The 21,775-nt window shown below is 40.8% G+C and overlaps 1 protein-coding gene across 5 annotated transcripts in view; it reads right to left on the reverse strand.

Annotated features, from left to right (window-relative positions):
- aatka (apoptosis-associated tyrosine kinase a) overlaps positions 1-21,775 on the reverse strand; it is a 79,378-nt gene that overhangs the window by 55,323 nt on the left and 2,280 nt on the right. The window contains exon 1 of one of the 5 annotated variants that reach the window (XM_060901719.1): positions 18,816-19,053. The exons of 3 other annotated variants lie outside the window; for them this stretch is intronic. The gene's annotated coding sequence lies outside the window, so the exon portion shown is untranslated. Of the gene's footprint in view, positions 1-8,145; positions 8,163-18,815; positions 19,054-21,775 lie in introns of those variants that run through there. One more of the 5 variants, XM_060901720.1, reaches the window with a different exon arrangement.

Here is a 21,775-nt window from a genome sequence, read left to right on the forward strand (position 1 = left end):
TTGTCTTACTGCATGACCCACCTTCTCTTGAGATTCAGTTCATGGACAGATGTCCTGACATTTTCCTTTAGAATTCGCTGGTATAATTCAAAATTCATTGTTCCATCAATGATGGCAAGCCGTCCTGGCCCAGATGCAGCAAAACAGGCCCAAACCATGATACTACTGCCACCATGTTTCGCAGATGGGATAAGGTTCTTATGCTGGAATGCAATGTTTTCCTTTCTCCAAACATAATGCTTCTCATTTAAACCAAAAAGTTCTATTTTGGTCTCATCGTCCACAAAGCCTTTTTCCAATAGCCTTCTGGCTTGTCCACATGATCTTTAGCAAACTGCAGACGAGCAGCAATGTTCTTTTTGGAGAGCAGTGGTTTTCTCCTTACAACCCTGCCATGCACACCATTGTTGTTCAGTGTTCTCCTGATGATGGCCTCAGGAACATTAACATTAGCCAGTGTGAGAGAGGCCTTCAGTTGCTTACAATTTACGCTGGGGTCTTTTGTGACCTCGCTGACTATTACACACCTTGCTCTTGGAGTGATCTTTGTTGGTCGACCACTCCTGGGGAGGGTAACAATGGTCTTGAATTTCCTCCATTTCTACACAATCTGTCTGACTGTGGATTGGTGGAGTCCAAACTCTTTAGAGATGGTTTTGTAAACTTTTCCAGTCTGATGAGCATCAACAACGCTTTTTCTGAGGTCCTCAGAAATCTCCTTTGTTCGTGCCATGATTCACTTCCACAAACGTGTGTTGTGAAGATCAGTCTTTGATAGATCCCTGTTCTTTAAATAAAACAGGGTGCCCACTCACACCTGACTGTCATCCCATTGAGTGAAAACACCTGACTCGAATTTCACCTTCAAATTAACTGCTAATCCTAGAGGTTCACATACTTTTGCCACTCACAGATATGTAATATTGGATCATTTTCCTCAATAAATAAATGACCAAGTATAATATTTTTGTCTCATTTGTTTAACTGGGTTCTCTTTATCTACTTTTAGGACTTGTGTGAAAATCTGATGATATTTTAGTTCATATTTATGCTGAAATCTAGAAAATTCTAAAGGGTTCACAAACTTTCAAGCACCACTGTATGTATGCAGATGTCAGCATTTCCTCATATACAGTAACCATCTAGGTTTCTCTTCTCGATAGGAGAGAATCTTTTACTTTTAAGAATATTTATTCAGTCAGCATCATACCGTACACAGGTCAAATTTATCATCACGAACAGCAATGACCGTATGTGCAAAATGTTATGTTTTATATGTTATGCTTTGTTGATTTTACAGATGTGAGCATGTCGCTGCTCAGAGGAAGCATGACATCAGTCCTGCCATTAGCAGTGTAGCTCCTATTGTTCAGCAGACTACAGATTAACCCCTTTTCTTCAGGTGTATGCTCTGTTGCAGTTAGAGTTTTCATGCAGCTTGGATGCAGTTTAACTGATGACACTGCTACAGTAAGGTTACAGGTTAAAATGCTGAGTTGACATTCAGTATAGCTGTCGCTGTGTTAAATATTTCTTTATTTTTCTCTTTATTAGTCTGTCAAAGTAACACATGCACCACCAACAGGAGGAAATATTCACTGCAGTGGAAAAAAGCTTGATTACGCCAATAATAAAGACCTTTTTTGTCTTCTCTCTTCTAGGAGTTAAAGGGGAACTGGAGTCATTTTTAAACTTGCTTTATTTCTTAATTAACGTGTTATTCAATTACGTTTTCGGTTTTAGTAACCTTATATCGTGACTCGTATTGGCAATTAATCGCAATTAAATATTATACTTATCGGCCTGGGCGGCACGGTGGTATAGTGGTTAGCGCTGTCGCCTCACAGCAAGAAGGTCCGGGTTCGAGCCCCGTGGCCGGCGAGGGCCTTTCTGTGCGGAGTTTGCATGTTCTCCCCGTGTCCGCGTGGGTTTCCTCCGGGTGCTCCGGTTTCCCCCACAGTCCAAAGACATGCAGGTTAGGTTAACTGGTGACTCTAAATTGACCGTAGGTGTGAATGTGAGTGTGAATGGTTGTCTGTGTCTATGTGTCAGCCCTGTGATGACCTGGCGACTTGTCCAGGGTGTACCCCGCCTTTCGCCCGTAGTCAGCTGGGATAGGCTCCAGCTTGCCTGCGACCCTGTAGAACAGGATAAAGTGGCTAGAGATAATGAGATGAGATGAGATGAGATGAGACTTATCGGCCTATTCAGTTTTTAGCCATGTTGAACTGAGTTGGTTTGGTCCACAGCAGGCGTCGCTTATCCGCGCGATCTTCACGAGACTTGTGCGAGACTTCAAAATGTGACGCGTCAGCCAGGTGTCAGTGCCGCCACTTTGAAAACTGTTTTCCAAACGAAATATTGCACAAAAAACAAGTTTAAATGACGATTACTGCCTACTTTTTTCAAACTTTCCTGATCGCTATTAAAACAAACAAAACTTCCAGTTTGATTACGTCAGCATTCAAAAGACGGCGGGCGCGTCTTTTGACGACGTTGGCAGATGTTGGTCACTTTGATTTCCGCTGTACGTTTTACTTCCGTCCTACGATGTCCCGCACAGGTCTCAACGAATCTCGTTTACGGCCATTGCATATTACATTACATATGGACTGAGATATTACAGAGCATATTTCAAACACTCATAACTTGCTATAGCAGTGACAAAATAGCTGTCAGAAATGCATTCCGATATTTAATAAAATGAGATTAATAGAATTTTGATAATAAAAAATTTGCCTTCAGTTCTCCTTTAACCAATTATCTGTTCATTGACTATTTGGACATTTTGAATCTTGAAAACGGGCGGCACGGTGGTGTAGTGGTTAGCGCTGTCACCTCACAGCAAGAAAGTCCGGGTTCGAGCCCCGTGGCCGGCGAGGGCCTTTCTGTGTGGAGTTTGCATGTTCTCCCCGTGTCCGCGTGGGTTTCCTCCGGGTGCTCCGGTTTCCCCCACAGTCCAAAGACATGCAGGTTAGGTTAACTGGTGACTCTAAATTGACCGTAGGTGTGAATGTGAGTGTGAATGGTTGTGTGTCTATGTGTCAGCCCTGTGATGACCTGGCGACTTGTCCAGGGTGTACCCCGCCTTTCACCCGTAGTCAGCTGGGATAGGCTCCAGCTTGCCTGCGACCCTGTAGAACAGGATAAAGCGGCTAGAGATAATGAGATGAATGAGATGAATCCTGAAAACAGGCAGAAGGTACGTCCCTCCCCCAAACCCCTGATGTATCTGATAAAAGCGACTACATGACCATTTCGACAATGTAACAATATATTTTATATAATTGTTAATGCTATTGCTTGTGCTACATATCTCTGGAAATATGCCAGCCCATGAATAATAATTAAATGGATGAATAAAAGCATTTTTGTTCATTTGTGCCATAATAATGAAATGTGGTACAATATGGCTTCACTGAAATGTGTACGTTTTGAATTGAATGGAGATGTTTGTGCAGGTGGACAAGGCACCAGTGAACTAGATGTGTGAAGCACTATGTTAAACCAGTGGCCATATCCCTCTGCATCAAGCATTTTGCACTGCACTAAGATCTCAGACACTATCCTAAACCCAGACTGTCTGGCCATATAACTCCTTATTATCATTACTGTGAGTCTAGCTCTGCCATTAGACAGTACGTGATAGTGACATAACAGAATATGGGTGAATGCTTCTTCCTTCAGCTGTCCACACCAATCACGTTCCAAAAACATTTGATAACAGCGATGAACACGCATACTTAGATTTCTGGAATCGCTCCAGGAAAGAGCATATCAAAAGCAACTGGATGGGACGCGTTCACTGGGTGGCTACAGCTCACAGAGGAATGGCAAACATAACCATAAGCCACAAATAATTTCCTGAAATCCAAGTGCAGAGAAGATTAGCCAAAATTACTCAATTTAGTCCTAGATAGGCTCAATAATGCTTAGAAAACTAACCCAATAATCAAGTAAATGCCAGATGGATCAGCAAGATGTTATGTGATAGAACACTGATACTTTCTGAGTCAGGTCTACGGATTGCTCATGCAGCTTGGCCTGTGCTCTCCATATACCAAATGACGTCTGCAAAACGCCATAGCACTGTCAATTAAAAAAAAAAAAAAGTCCAACACAGTACTGTGCAAAAGTCTTAGGCACCATATTTTTTTTTCATACAAACTGTTATCGGTTTCTATTTTATGACTTATCGAGTCAGTACAAAAACATTTTAATGTTCCAAACATTCGTTTTCCAGCACAAAATTAAATGCTACAGAAATTTTTTTTTTTGCATCGGAGCAACATATTACATAAGAGAGCGCTTTTTAGATTAAAAAAGAAAACGTAATGAAGGCTACTGGGTTTTGGTGCAAAATGAAGAAACAAGTGTGACAAAGTGTCCAGAAGAACTGTGGCTGGTTCTGTAAGATGTTCAGTAAAACCTACAGCTCATTTCCTTATCAAACTGCATTCATTGTACCTGAGACAACTATTATTTAAAGCAAAGAGTCATCTCATCATCTCTAGCCGCTTTATCCTGTTCTACAGGGTCGCAGGCAAGCTGGAGCCTATCCCAGCTGACTACGGGCGAAAGGCGGGGTACACCCTGGACAAGTCGCCAGGTCATCACAGGGCTGACACATAGACACAGACAACCATTCACACCTACGGTCAATTTAGAGTCACCAGTTAACCTAACCTGCATGTCTTTGGACTGTGGGGGAAACCGGAGCACCCGGAGGAAACCCACGCGGACACGGGGAGAACATGCAAACTCCGCACAGAAAGGCCCTCGCTGGCCACGGGGCTCGAACCCAGGACCTTCTTGCTGTGAGGCGACAGCGCTAACCACTACACCACCGTGCCGCCCACAAAGAGTCATCTCAGACCAAATATTGCCTTTGTTTCATTTATCATGGCTTACTGCTGTTTATAGTATTTTTTAAATGTTGAAACATTTCATTTCATTATTTTGTAATCCGGGGCGGCACGGTGGTGTAGTGGTTAGCACTGTCGCCTTACAGCAAGAAGGTCCGGGTTCGAGCCCCGGGGCCGGCGAGGGCCTTTCTGTGCGGAGTTTGCATGTTCTCCCCGTGTCCGCGTGGGTTTCCTCCGGGTGCTCCGGTTTCCCCCACAGTCCAAAGACATGCAGGTTAGGTTAACTGGTGACTCTAAATTGACCGTAGGTGTGAGTGTGAATGGTTGTCTGTGTGTCAGCCCTGTGATGACCTGGCGACTTGTCCAGGGTGTACCCCGCCTTTCGCCCGTAGTCAGCTGGGATAGGCTCCAGCTTGCCTGCGACCCTGTAGAAGGATAAAGCGGCTAGAGATAATGAGATGAGATGAGATTTTGTAATCCATTTTTGGTCGCCAGCATTGCTTTACATGTGCCTAAGACTTCTGGGTAGGTTTAAAAGCTATTGTAAAAACCTGCTCAGTAAATGGAGTTATGAAAATCTAAGATGTTTGTGAGAACGACTACACCTGACTACACCGCCTCTATGTCCCCTTCTTGAAATTCAACAACTCCTAACCAAGGCTTGTCTCGAGCAAAGCCAAAGCCTCCCACATTTCCAACTGCAATTCATATTCCACATCCATTACAGGTCTATAATCACTCTCCATGCCTCAGCTAAAGGTAACAGTCATGCATATTTAATCTTGATTAGATCTGAAGGTCCATGATGGAATCACCATGATGGATAGGTTCCCTTTTGGGTTCTTCCTCATGTCATGTCAGGAAGTTTTTCCTTGCCATTATTGCTTCTTGCTTGTATAATATTGTTTGAAATATAAATCTACATCTGTAAAGCTGTTTGGAGACAGTATCTATTGTTACTGAATTCGATATACTGGATTGATTTGAATCCCAACGAGGAAAAAAAAACCCTTGCAAGATGATATGCTGAAATTCTTTATATCATAAAATGCCAATCATCAGCAAGTGCAACTTTAGCAAAGACTCATTGATACTATTATTAATGCACAGATTACGAGTTATTCTGATCGTGAGTGAGGTGACTTCTACCGCAACTTAAGAATCATGTCCCTGTTTTTGTCAAAATTGTATTGCATCATGGACGTCTCAGCGCATCTCAGCAGACTGCGTCTGCATCAGTACAATAGATTTAGATGCCACAAATCCTATCCATAAATCCCCAGATGCCCATTCTATTTAAGGCTATATTCGATGAAGCAGAGGTCTATTCAGAAATTTTGGCAACATGGAGTCTCTCAAGGATCCAGGGAAGAGAAATGTGTTGTCGTGGCAACGGTGATCAGCAGACCATTGCCTCATCCTCTGCTGGATGTACGGTAAGCACACAGTCCATGGCAGAAGAAGTTTTTACACTCTACTGAAGCAGGAGGGTTTGACACACTTGCATAGGGAGCAGCATGAGGGATTGACTGGCTGCTTTTTTTAGCCCCCTTCTGTCTCTGTGTGTGTGTCTGTCTTTTTCTCTTTTTTCTCTCTGTAGTCTTAGCATGCCTCAGAATGTAGCTGAGCTTCATCTACCTCCTGTGTTTGCACTCATAAGAAAGTACATGTGTTTCCCTGTCGTCTTGGTACGAGGTGTTGATGCTACAAAATGGAGTGTGCCAAACCAAACACCACCATGTCAAATCCCTAGAGGCAGAGTGTGATAAAGTCATCAAGGTTGTTGCTCATGGTAGTGAAGGGGTTGGTACTTTCTCCGCATTAATAATTTGGGAGTACCATTTCACAATTTTCTGGGTCCGCAGAGTTCCATGTTTTTTCTTTTACTCTCTTTTTACACATGCCGAGCAACCTCTTGCTCCGTTCTCCCTGTTGGATAGCCATGCATTCGTGGACATTGAGGCGCATTTCGATGCAGTACGACTTTGATGGCAGACCTCATTCAGTGCCATAGCAAAGCCGACCTATCTGGAGTTAGGTAGGACAGAATGCATTGGTCTCTGCTTTAGCAGTGATCATTTAAAAACAAGCACTAAACCACCATGATTCTCCAACATTTGCGAATCATTGTGTGCATCTGCGCCCCTGAATGATTCATTCCGCACATGGGAAGTGGTATAAAATTGGTATTATAATAATGCAGGACACTAGATCCACAAATGATTTGTGTATGGAGACCAGGATATTAAGAAATGCATAAACACACTCTTCATTAAAAAGTCAGGGAGAGGGAATCCGTTTCTCACTAAGAAAGCATTTTCATTTTTCTGTCAACAAGGGCTAGTGAGAAAAGAGAGAGGCTAAAGGAGGAAAAGCACCATATCCTGCAAAAACAAACATGAGACACATTAATAGAAAAGGCAAGGCTGATATGCTGTCTAAATTCTAAATCCCAGAAATTGTAGGTTAAAAAAAAGGAATTATTATTATTATTTCTAATATGCCTTATGGAGGATGTGGAAAGAACAGTGAAATAATAGTGATGTGGCAGTATCTTCTTTCCTGCTTGTTTAGCACAGATGGCAACTCAACAGGTTGTCTGGTCCACCAGGAAGACCACAATCACTGCCCTGACTCCAGAACATGATTTCTCCAGAGCCACCACTCTCCCATACTGTTAAATTGAAATTGTCTCCAATACCATAAAACTAAAACTCAGAAAATGTTTAAATGTACACAGTTGGATTTATGGCCTGGGTGGTTGCAGATGGCTCAGCAGTTCTGGAGTTGATGCTGGCAGACTGTTCACAGCTTGTGTTCACTTAGTTGGGGAAGTATTGTTTTGTTTTGTTTTTTTAACCAGTGTTGTTTTCAGTCACAGTGCAGCTTCTATATGACTAGCGGCGATACGAGTTTTTCCACCCCGTTTGTGGTTGTGTAAAAGTCACACTCAGGAAAGAGGAAGCCCAAAGTGTTTACGCAACTGTTCCTTCCCCAGGAACAACATGTATGTCACAGATAACCAGCAGTGACAAAGACGTGCTGTACCAGTCAAAAGTTTGGATACATTTTCTAATTCAGTGGTTTGTCTTTATTTTTATTAATTAAAAGTCACTTCGTGTCTTAAAGTGCCATTCCACCATTGGATGTATTCTTTGGCATAAAATACAACATATTTTATGACAACATGACTAGACAGAGAAATCTTTTAGCTTCAAAATGATAAACATAATTTTTTGACAACGACAAGTATATTAATTTTGCGACCAAAGTCACCTACCCTTTTAATTTCCGCACGGTAGTGAAACGTGATGTCATCGGCAGGTTCCCCTTCTTGTGTACCACGTGTCGGTCTATTTTTAGACCAGAAAACCCCCAAAGTGAGAGAGTCATTTCTCCTCGTATATGGGGGCCAAAAAAATTGCGAAAAATTTTGAGTTAATCTTTCAGTTAGCTAGATTTATTGGTATTAGCTAGATTTATCGGTATTATTTTTATCGCGTTCTATCCGCCATTGCTGATAATATGTGCCACGCCACACGTCACGTGGTACACAAGAAGGGGAACCTGCTGATGACATCACACGCGGAAATTAAAAGGGTACGTGACTTTGGTCGCAAAATTAATATACTTGTCGTTGTCAAAAAATTATGTTTGATATATCATTTTGAAGCTAAAAGATTTCTCTATCTAGTGATACCATTTATATATGTTGTCAAAATATATTGTATTTTATGCCAAAGAATACATCCAATGGTGGAATGGCACTTTAAGGTAATGATGTATGTCGATTCTCTTTAGTTAGTTGAGTGGTTCTTGATATAATATGGATTACTACAGTTGTACAATAGGGTTATTTACTGTATGATCTCAAATGCATTAAGAAGGCAAGAAATTGCACTAATTAACTTTTGACGAGGCATATCAGTTAATTGAAAAGCTTCCCAGGTGACGACCTCATGAAGCTGGTTAGGATAATGACAACAGTGTGGAAAGCGTCATCAAGGTAAACGCTGGATACTTTGAAGAACCTAAAATATGAAACATATTTTGTTTTTTTAACCCCCCCTTTTTTTTACCACATAATTCCATATGTGTTCCATACAATGTTGAAAATGGTCCTAATACAGAAAAACCTATGAATGAGTAGGTGTGTCCAAACTTTTGACTGGTATTGTATATCTACGCCTCAGAGTTGCACAATGTCAGTTTGGGTTCTGTGTACGTTTATATTTAGAAGCATGGTCTAACGGTGTAGTGGTTAGCACTGTCGCCTCACAGCAAGAAGGTCCTGGGTTTGAGCCCAGTGGCCGATGAGGGCCTTTCTGTGTGGAGTTTGCATGTTCTCCCCGTGTCCGCGTGGGTTTCCTCCGGGTGCTCCGGTTTCCCCCACAGTCCAAAGACATGCAGGTTAGGTTAACTGGTGACTCTAAATTGACCGTAGGTGTGAATGTGAGTGTGAATGGTTGTCTGTGTCTATGTGTCAGCCCTGTGATGACCTGGCGACTTGTCCAGGGTGTACCCCGCCTTTCGCCCATAGTCAGCTGGGATAGGCTCCAGCTTGCCTGCGACCCTGTAGGACAGGATAAGCAGCTACAGATAATGGATGGATGGAGCATGGTCCAACTTATTCCATATTCAGAGCTAACAGAAACATGTCCACTTAGAGTAAGCCTGACCGTACATGACTAGGTTCACTGACTCCCCAAATCAAACAGGGTGTCATACATTCCCCCTTTCACCACTCTCTGGTACCTTTATTTTGAATTAATTCTATATGCTTGCTATGACGTGGTTTTGTTTTGGATTTGGTCCTGTCTATGCCCCTGTCGCGACGTTGACTGATTGCCCTAATGTGTTCACCTGTACTGTGTCTTACACTGATTAGTCCGGTTATTTCTGCCCTGTTGTTTCTGTCCATCTTTGCAAAGTCTTATGATGCTTTTTGTCTAAGTCTAATCATTATTTTTCAAATTCTGTTTGTTCTGCTTCCGACCCTGTCTTGATATCCATGTGTTGACTATGGATTATCCTGTGCCATGGACACTGGATAGCCATTTCTGGATTGCCCACAAAAAAGCATGCTCTGTTTAGGCACTTGTGTCCTGCTTCCCACATCTGCATGTTACATCGAATTAGTTTAACCTGGTTACAGGGCTGAACGATTGAGGAAAAAATCTACACTGCAATGCTATATGTTTGTGATAAATATTGTACCATTTCTTTAAAACAAAAAGTCAAACATTTCCTCTGATAAACTATTTCTAAATGAAAGCACTACATCAATGAAAATGGTTTGTTTAGATGGAAAATTAGGGCAGTAATTAGGCAACACATTGTTGAACCTGATATAATTGTTTTACTTTAACCCTTGCCTACTCACCCACACTTTGATTAAACAATATAGCCAATGTTGATCTTTTTATAAGACTGAAAAGCAATAAATTTGGGCTCAACTACCTTCTGTATTTGGCCAGAACGCAAAATTCCTCAATAATCTTCGCAGTAATGTAATAACTAAAGATATGGCCGTGTGTTGGGTTGTTACTGTCTGTATGTCATTTCTTTCCTCATAACCTTGTCATGTCTCTCTGGGCTATGACATACGGCATATCAATCTGTGGTCAATCAAATAAATTACAAAGACCCTTTATCCTGTCTGAAGTGGCCAGTCATTATGGGGGTCATGATCCAATACTTCAGAACCAATACTGGCTGAAATGCTCGCTCAGTATTGAGTTTGATTTATTCTTCCACTGACATATTTAATCCACTAGCATGTTCAATGCCAGATTCAGTTACTGTGAGTCATCAGTACTGAATCAGTGTCACATACTAGCCAATACTCTCTGTATTGTATTAGTAATGCAAAAATGTTGGCTTGTTATACCTCTAATCAAATCAGTTACAAAAATCACGTTTATTGAACATCCTCTTGTAAACGTCACATAGCTCTAACAGTGCTTAATACACATGGTTGGGTTCAGAAATGGTTGTGTATTGTATGATAGATCCAACATGATTTGTATATCTGCAAATTCATATTAAAGCTAGACTGCCTTTCAGATTGTTCAAGTTTAGGTCATAAAAATAATTTCCCTGGCACCCAATTATTTTTGTTTAGTGGACTGAAAGCTACTGAATTTGAATCACAGACTTCCAATTTTATTAGTTTTTTAAAAATAAGAATTTGGCCCTAAATTCTCCGCTACTTTTTCCTGGTTCACCATGATCCAATTCAAGATATTACGTCATGCATCACGTGGTGGGCTTTCCCCATTCACACAAGGCATTGTGGGATACAAATTTGAGACAGGAGAGAAAAATGGAGGACACAAATGAAACGTGAAAGACCGACTACAGCAACGGAAAGTGAGAAGTAAAGACATTATGTTGCGAAGGAAAGGAAACGCAGGACCAAACTAATAAATATCGGCGGTCAGCGAGCACCTCGGTGTGATCAGCTGTTTGTTTAGTGACAGAATGATGTAACTGTCAGTGCATGGTCAAAGGTAAACCTGTAGATGGCAGTAATGCAACACTGTGGATGCCAGCTGCCGTAAAACCCAAAAGAAGAAGGTAAACCTGCACATGCGCACACGGACTTCCTCTGTCTGCTTGACTGCGTGAAGCGAGCGATTTCATGCACATTATTTGCGAATCCCCTAAATTTAAATAACTTCCCAGCCACATAATGGCCTGGGTTTTTTTAAGAAATTACAGAAATAAACATACATCACAATGACCACATTTCAGAGGGAACTAAATTTCACTGATTTTATGAAATCGAAAGGCCGTCTAGCTTTAAACGTTGATGAAGGTTGAGATTAGGGTTGACATGGGGTTAGCATTCATACTTTCTCTTTTAACCTCATTTGTATGAATTCTGGTATTTTTAATAAGTATTTAACAAAAATGTGGCAATTAATGCCAACATGCTAGGGTTGTCAGCGAACAGGAACACATTATTCAGAACTGACCGATATCGTGTTCAAAACATACAAATTCAGATATGAATAGGATGCACATCATTTCAGAGTGGTTCACATGGCATTGGGCTGAGACGCAACAAATAGTAATGTGAGCAGGAGGTTTTTATTTAATTTTGGGCAAGTGGCCAGAATTGAAGCTTATGTGACAAAAGCCCACGGTGATTAACATGAATGTGAACAATGCATTTACACTGATACATTTACAGTGTTCATTCATTAATTTATTATTTACATTTAGGGAAATGGAACCGACTCAATTTGTGAGAAAATGTCATGGAGGTTACAAAAAAATAATTGTGCTGGCAAAGAAGGGAAGGAAGGAAAGAAACATGGAAGAAAGGAAGGAAATAATGGAAGGAAGGAAGGAAGGAAGGAAAGAAGGGAGGGAAGGAAGGAAGGAAGGATGGATGGATGAATGAATGAATGAATGAATGAATGAATGAATCGATCAATCAATCAAATTTGGCCACTCTCACTTTGGGTTTAAAATATTTACAGAACTTAACAGACTAAATCGATACAGATAGATGTACAGACAGTGGCATTGCCCTACAACTCTACAGTCTGCATGCTCTTCAATAAATGCATGATACTTCTGATTGAGATGGTGATCTTCACTTATAAATCCGTGTACATACCTCATTCTCTTTTGTGCATTAGTTATATAATGGGTTGTGTCAGGAAATGTCTATTGAATACAACTGTCCAAAGAATCTGTGAATGTCGAGTTATTACGCATATCAGATGTTCTTTAAAAGCCTTTCTCTTAGCCAGACTACATTAGCATAGATGTGTTATACTACTGGAGTGCTCCTGCCTTCCAGAACCTGGCAAAACCCACTCTGCATTAGTCTTTATTACCTTCGGGAAAAATATACAGAAAACAGACATGGGCCAATTAATAAGAGCATAAAGAGATTGTAAAATGAGATTATGGCATTAAATATGGTAGTCAGAGACTGGTTTGTGGTTTTGACTGCTTTTTACTCTGATTCAGACAGTAGGCTAGCTGTTAAGGAATGACAGCAAACAGTGACAGAGGGGTAGCGAAGGCAAGAGTTCTACCACCAGCCGTTTCCCATGATACAGCACCTGAACGACAAGTTGCTGGATTCTCTGAACCCCAATGAAAAGCACAGAGATGGACTGAAAAACTAATCAAAATGTGATATGAATTAAAGAGTGGAGATAAGAGTGTACATTATGTTAAGGTATGTTCAGGCATTTTTACAAAAGCTCTGTTTAAATTCTGTTGGTCTCACATTTGTGGATATGGTGTGAATATCTAATACAGCACCAACATTTCTGCAATTATAACCGTTTTGAGATTATTTTACGAAGGCATCATTTAAGATAAACTTTCTTATTATATTAAAGCTTAAGATTTTTTTTTTAAATTAGGCTTTGGGTATGGCGGCATAGTGATTAGCACTGTCGCTTCACAGCAAGAAGGTTCTGGGTTCGAGCTCAGCGGCTGACGAGGGCCTTTCTTTGTGGAGTTTGCATGTTCTCCCCGTGTCTGCATGGGTTTACTCTGGGTGCTCCGATTTCCCCCAACGACATGCAGGTTAGATTAATTGGTGGCTCTAAATTGACTGTAGGTGTGAATGGTTGTTTGTCTCTGTGTGTCAGCCCTGCGATGACCTGGCGACTTGTCCAGGGTGTACCCTACCTTTTGTCCATAGTCAGCTGGGATAGGCTCCAGCTTGCCTGCGACCCTGCACAGGATAAGCAGCTACAGATAATGGATGGATGGAGGCTTCAGGTATCCTTTCTTTTAATTTTGGACTTCTTTGTCTTGATAAACTGTAAAATACAGAGATCACTTCCGTTTCCGGTTGAGAGTATGCTGTGCGCATTCTGGTTACCGCTTCTCACTGGAGCTTTTTATTTTATTTTATCTTTTGTTTTTCTTTGTGTTTTGTGTATTTTTTTTTTGTGTGTGTGTTTTTTGTCCACCGGTTATAGTGTACCTCCAGACCCAGTTTTGGGTGTCGGTTCCCTCCAGGCCTTGGACTGCCTTGGGTGATGCTTGTGCGCCTGCCTGTGGACTGCAGTGAGTTCGTTGCTCTTTTAACATCAGGGCTGTCCAGCGCTCTGTGCAGTGGTGCTTTTGTGCTTGGTGTGGTGTTCCGAGTGATGTTGCTCGGTGGCGTCGCGGCGGCTATGCAGGTGGTTTGGAAAATACCAGCGCTCTGTGTGGCGGTGCTTCTGTGCTTGCTTTGTGGATCCATGGCACAATGTTCCAGGTGATGTTGCCCAGCGGCGGCTGTGCAGGCAGTATGGGACTTATTTTCTTGTGCCTTTTGGTGGGACTGTGGCTGCTACACCATTGGAATTACATCCTGACCCTCTTTTGGTAGGATTTTTTTTTTTCTCCCTATAATTGTAAAGCAACCTTGGGTATGAGAAAAGCACTATATAAATTTAACTGATTATTATTATTATTATTATTATTATTATTAAATTTAAAAAAAAAAGTGTGACTCCAAATCAGCACAGGTGCAGAACGAGAAATCCACTCTCCATGGTGCTGAAAGTCCACACAGGTAATTCTGAAGCTCAACAGTATGTATGTACCAAAAATCAGCTATGGAATAAATCATGAGTGCATATGTCATATGTGGACACTTCAAAATACAATCACTACTGCAGTTCATTTGTAAGGCAGATGTTGAAGTAGAATTTATGGGCAGCAATTACATCCTCCAAAAATTGGCACATTCTGTGAGCAGCATTTTTTTTTTTTTGGGTGGGGAGGGTGTTGCTGCAATATTTCTGTTCCGTGAAAGAGAAAACAGGACGTCAGACTTCACTGCAACTAAGGAATGCATTTACAAATGCGAGTTAAATAGGTGTCTTGGGGAAACTATTTTCTTTAAAATCTTTAAAGGAGATACGCAGAACCTTTATTTTTAAATAAATTTCTGAGTGGATAGTATCTCCATCCTTGACTCTTGTATGCTACATAAACGGGAATAAAAAAATATATTTTTGAGAGTTAAAATCGACCGTAAAGTTGGCATTCGAGCTGCCCCGCTGAGGCAGCCAGCCCTGAGTGCATAATGTCACAGCGGTAACTGGTTTTAAGGGCGAGGCCTTTGACAGCTAGACCAAAGTCATATGAATAAAAATTTATGGTGAAAGTAAGAAATGCCGTTACCGACTTGCTCAACTAAGACTGATTTGACTTCATTGATTGTGGGTTAGGGCAGCACAGTGGTGTAGTGGTTAGCACTGTCACCTCACAGCAAGAAGGTCCGGGTTCGAGCCCCATGGCCAGCGAGGGCCTTTCTGTGTGGAGTTTGCATGTTCTCCCCGTGTCCGTGTGGGTTTCCTCCGGGTGCTCCGGTTTCCCCCACAGTCCAAAGACATGCAGGTTAGGTTAACTGGTGACATCTAAATTGACCGTAGGTGTGAATGTGAGTGTGAATGGTTGTCTGTGTCTATGTGTCAGCCCTGTGATAACCTGGCGACTTGTCCAGGGTGTACCCCGCCTTTCGCCCATAGTCAGCTGGGATAGGCTCCAGCTTGCCTGCGACCCTGTAGAACAGGATAAAGCGGCTAGAGATAATGAGATGAGATAATTGTGGCTTGACCCTCATTAAAACAGGATGGGTGTTATAATTTATGCAACATACATGTACAAGCATGCATTTTCACTGATAAAACGTAAAAGGCTAATTAAATAATCAGATGAACTGAGACAATCACATTCTGAAGCAAATTATACCGGTAACTTAAATACACAATACAAGTTACATGTATTAATCTAAATGCAGGTAAACAATGTGTTGTTTTGTATCCAAATGAGAGTCGAAGCTTACCCGTATGTGTTCTCGCTTCTTGAAGGCCGATCTTGTGGCCAATTGTTTTGAAACAATCTAACTTTCAGTTGTTTGTTCAGTTCTCCGTTCATTTGCTTCTTCCACGCAAGGGTGAGATGGCAGCAATATCCAGCGGAGAAATCAGACGGCTGCTTCACTCATTCTCTATTTTCTCCATACTGAGTACTCTGCCATTACTGCTCAGCTCAGGCAATTACTAAAACCCGGGACAGAACGGGACGTCACCAGATTTAGCAACAACCGCGGGGAGGTCACTGCCTGAGCGATAATATGTCCCGTCCCGTTCCATCCCGGGTTTTACAACAACCCTTAGCTCACGCTCCGGGAGAACTGGTGCAACTGAACTTACTTTCCTTTTTTTTTTAAAAAAAAAGAAAGAAAGAAAATAAATACTTTCCTTTTCTTGTAGTTTTCTTTTCCTTTAATTGTTGGTACTGCACCCTCTTTCAATATGGGCTTATAGCCAACGCTCCTCAACAGATCAGAGGTCTCGTACAAGTCTTCAGTAAAATGTGCAGAGCAGAGGAGAAACCACTTCAAAGGTGCCCAATGTGCCCGTGAACTTCTCGCAAAATGCATCCAAATCTTTGCAGTTTGAACATTCTTGGGCCATGAACGCAATGTAAATCCACCTTCTGTCATGTTGCTGCACCCACCAGTAACACATCTACATGGCATGGCGATATATTAGCTCAAAATGGAGGATCGGAGTTGCAGTCAGCTCTGTGTTTTAGTATAGCGGAAATGGCCATGAGACCGATAGACTTCCTGCTGTGACGTTATGGACGTCAAGGTCATTCACTCAGACCGCTACCTATATGAGTCACTTTAATCATAAAAATTACTATATTAGATTCATCGTTAATGCTTAAAACTATTCCTGTGCCATTCTTGAGGTCTCAAGGTATTTATAAACAAAAAGTGAGGTCATGGTTCTGCGTATATGCTTTAAACCGGTGATAAAACACGAGACATATATTGTGAAATGAAATTTTTAAATCTACACAAGAATCCACAACGTGGGAGCAGACAATCGCTCAGGGCCACTGGCCAGTAAAGCCTGCTAAGAATCACATGTGACCACAGTTAAGAGGTCAGTCAGCTAAGCAGTCAATCAGTACCACAATTAGTATTGAACCATTCTGCTTTATGGAATGTTGGTAACACAGAAAAATCCCATCTAAATGTCTTATTGCACCACATGGGAGAAAAACAGCCCTTCTATTTTCCTGTTTTGCATCAGGTCAGTATCAGGTGAATGACGTCCGATGATGGATGATAACGGGTATCATTAAAGTTTCACAGACCATTTCAAAATCTTAGGCAAGGCGAAGGGAGGCAGTATGACGATTAAAGACAGCCCTTCTTCACAGCTTTGACAACATGCCATTGAGAAACAGAAGTATAAAGACCTTCTGAGCGCTCAACCTGTTCCAGGGAAAAGTTAAAAAAGCATACATGTCAATGTTGTACACTGATGATTTCAGAAACTATAGTTGCACAGGTTGTTTAATGTCCACCAATAAATGTTTAAAGCTCTCTAGTAAGAATCAAGTAATTCATCACTAAGCTTTAAAGGAAAAAAAAAGATGATGATGATGATGATGATAAAAAGAGCCCCCTATAAAGTCAGCATGAGTTCAGGAAATGCAATTGCAACAAACAGGCAGGTTTCTTTAATGACCTCATTTCTAAAGCAGATGAGGATGCAGTTCAAGATTCTGTGGCACATTTGCATAGCCACAAGTGCTCGACCTCAAGAAGGTACAGTTAAAGATGAACAACACAGACCTAATAGCAGCCGTGCAAAGACGCCGTATTACATAAACTGAATTTTATTCTCACTCAGTAATGTTTATTGATTTTATTTAACACATTATTCAAATCATCCGCTCGTCACTTTAGAGGCTGAATCTGATATGCTAAGCCCCGTTTGTACAGTATTACTGAGATAATTCCATCTTTTACAGGCACTACTCTGTGATTTCATTTCCATCCGGATCTGCAATGTTGGCAGTTTTTTTTTCTTCCCTAGGAAAATTCCAGCCTGAATGACTTAATGTTCTTTAACAAAGTCAACTGTGCTCTGATAATATCCAGTAGTCATCAGTGTGATTTTTGCTGGTAGATGTCATATCTTTTGTTGAACCACTATTTACTCATTTTACCCACAGATCAAGCGCTAATATTTCTGGCATTCATAAAATGATGAATGTTTCAGAAAAGTCTCTAAAAATGTCATCACCTTATCTCATTGTCTGCGTACTTTCTTCCCTGGGAGGAAAATTAATTTGATCTATTTATCTTTTAAGGAAGCCATGTGATTCGGTACGCAGACTGTCCATTATTGTTTGTTACATCCTTTGTAAAGCAATCTTGAGCATAAGAAATTGTACAAACAAGCAAATACATAAATAAATGAGGTTACAGCTATAGTCACATGCCACAATATTATTACCTTACACACATGGGGCTCATGGGGAGCAGCCACAAGGTTAAAACTGCTAGATATTCCTATCCTTGTGGGGATGACTGGTCCCCACGAAGATATTAATACTATGGTACGATTATCCTCAGGACACTGCCATGTCCAAGGCCTTGTGTAAACAGTGTTGGGCAAGTTACTCAAGAACTGTAATGCATTACTTATTACTTTTTGCTGTCATTTTTAAGTAATGCGTTACATTACAATATTACTGCATTTAAAAAGTAAGGCATTACACTACTTTTACATTACTTTATTCTCGCCAAAATGACTGGAATGGATTTGGTAATCTACAGAGCAAATCTAGCTCATGAGTCATGACTCTTTCACTTCCCATCCAGGAAGCCTGCAGACTAAAAACCAGCATGTTCAGGAATACCTTCTTACCCACCCACAATACCAAGGATAAATCGTCCTTTCCCTTCTTTAAAATTAAATACCAAGGATAAATCGTCCTTTCCCTTCTTTAAAATTAAATACCAAGGATAAATCGTCCTCTCCCTTCTTTAAAAGTAAATTTGGGACAGAATCAGGCAATGAGTCCCACATTTTCGATATTAATATCACATTCAAATCCAGCATTCAGGTAAAAAAGAGCGTGTTGAGGCAATGTAGCCTTGCTTACCTTGTCGTTGCTAGCAGTGACAGGGATCTTGGAGATAATTTTTCTGAAGGTGGGCGATTCCACCGTGGCAAGTGGCAGCATATCTTCCACAACATACTCCGCCACGAGCCTTCTCACCTCTCGTGGCTGGAGATTCTTTTGTTGGGTGAAAATCAGTTTCGGCTGCTTTGCTGGGGTTTTATCATCACTCCCAGTCCCATCCTCTCCTTTCCTGGCTAATTTCATGGTGCTATGGCACCTCTGCAAGTGCTTCGTCAAATTGCTTGTGCTGTTTTTAGACGTTGAAAGAGGTTTGGGATTTGCACACAGTGTGCATTTAACTAAAATGTTCTTTGAGTCCTTATTTTTAAGGAACTGAAAATAGTGGGTGTATGCCCATCTTGAAAACGAGCTATCTGACAAAGGAGATTCTGGTTCCGATCCCTGTCGGTCTCCATGTCCGTGACTAGTTAGTAAAAGGAAGTGAAAAGTTCTGCGCGGACTTTTATCAGTAGCTGATCTCGCGGTGATCCGCGAACTTTGTATGAAGAAAACACACAAAACAATCCAGGTTAAAAATGCATTGTAACGTGCGTTACTGGCACTGTAACGAGTAAATATTACTGGTTTTCTCTCCTGTAATGCCTTACATTACTGCGTTACGCCAAAAAGTAATGCATTACAGTAATTAATTACTTTTGTAACACATTACTCCCAACACTGTGTGTAAAACATGAAGGATATGTGTGCGACCTGCACAAAAAATGACTGGTATCTTGATTCACACCTACATAACCAACATACCATATATTGCCATGGTAACATCAATTCTCAATTCCATTACTCGGCCAGTCATTGTAACAGACTGCCACTGACTCAGGTCCGTTATGAAACATATATCAGAGTAGCTGAGGAGGGAGCCGATAGCAATTCACCATAAAGAGAGAGAGAGAGAGAGAGAAAGAGAGAGAGAGGATATTACACGGTTGTACAAAGATATGAAGTTTATCTTCGAGTGCTGAACATGTACACGAGAAGATAAACTTCATATCTTTGCACCACTGTGTAATGTTCTTTATATTATATAGACACCCACAAAAAAAAACATGCAAGTTAATCAAAACAATTTTAATTTTGAACCAGTTTGCCATTTTGACAACACACGTCAAGTCAGTGGGAAAACACTAGGAGTGACATCATTGGAATGAAATATCTAGAATTATTATATATATATAAAAATATATATTTTTTTATTTAAACATATATAGGAGTTTGCCCTAAGAGCACTAAATACTCATCTAGAGGGCTCACTCGATTATTATATATATACAGGCCACTTTTTCCATGGAATAAAAATGTATTCTATTCCCTTGTAGTGGGTTTACTGATGGCATGCTATATTATCATATCGTTTTCCTCCATCTATCCACTCTACCCAAAGGAGAATGAGCGTGCAATATTGTTATAATATTGCATGTTGTCAAGACAACACAATGTCGCACATCGGAGCTCATGCGAAGATCCAACGACAAAACTTTTCTGCTGCGCGTGCGCACACTCATTTCTTTGTCAGCCAGGAAAGAGAGAAGATCCAGCGCTAGGTACTAAATAAATAAACTGAAAACTGAAACTAAAGACGCATTGAACACCCGAAAGGCTACCAAAAGTTCATTATAGATTCTTTACGCATATTTACAAGAGAAAAACAGACCAACGGACATCGAAAAACTGGAAAAGAGACACATCGGAGATGTAAAACGTCCGCGCTCACGAGCGACTGTCACAATTTGTAAACAAACATGGCCGCGAGGTTTGCTTCATTAAAAGCCGAAGATTTAGAGAGAATTTTGAAAGAGAAAGACGTGTTAAACACCAGAAAGGCTACCAAAACTTCACTGGATATTCTTCACGCATTTAATCTTCCACATTAAATATATGGAAAAGCTGGATAAGACCCGCATCAGAGATGTAAAACTTCAGCGCTAGTGAGTGACTCTGACAGTTTGTACATAAACATGGCCGCGAGGTTTGCTTCATTAAAAGTGGAAGATTTAAAGAGAAAGATGTGCTGAACACCCTAAAGGCTACCAAAACTTCACTGGATATTCTTCATGCATATTTACAAGAGAAAAACATACTAACGGACATCGGAAAACTGGAAGACAGAGCAATAGCGGAAATATTGTCAAAATTCTACTTGGAGGTGAGGAAAAGTGACGGAGACTGACAGTACAAGAGGACTTCACTCATGGACTTCACTCAGCAAAGCCCTTTTATTTTGAACAACTGCAATGTAACAATTAACTATGACCAAAAGTAACTGTGCATTTGAACTATCATCCTGGATATAGCTTGTATATAAGTTGGGTTGTTGTTCAGGCTTTTTGGACTTGTACCATTTTTATTGTTAGAACTTTGACTTTGTACACTGGATTGACAGAACACTGAATTACATTCGATCAGAATCAGCATTCAATGTTGGTAAGTTACCCTCCTGTTCTTAACTTTTTGTAAAATCTATAATTGTTCCATCGAATGTGTATGTATTATAATAATAATAATAATAATAATAATAATAATACCATGCTGAGGACATTCCTCATAGAGGCCCTCAAAATGCACCATCTCAAACCTACCCAAGGCAAACAAAAAGTAAATGGACCAGGAAGGAGTATATGGAAGTGATGGAGGCATAATTTAAAGCTCTATCAATGCCCAATGCATCAGTCACAAAAGACACGTACAATATCTGGTGGGCAAAACATCCTATAATAAGACCTCACATGGATGCCAATAAATTGACAAACACCAGACAGGAAAACTATCAAAGTATAAAGATCTAGAGATAGAAAAAGAGAAAATGTGGGGCATGAAAACAGCAACAATTCCACTGGTCATTGGTGCCCTTGGGCTTGTTAAAAAGGGAATTGAAAAATACACCAACAAGATCCCTAGGAACACCAGAATTGAAGAGCTTCAGA

Source organism: Neoarius graeffei, chromosome 20, assembly GCF_027579695.1.
Source record: "Neoarius graeffei isolate fNeoGra1 chromosome 20, fNeoGra1.pri, whole genome shotgun sequence".
NCBI classification, from domain to species: domain Eukaryota; kingdom Metazoa; phylum Chordata; class Actinopteri; order Siluriformes; family Ariidae; genus Neoarius; species Neoarius graeffei.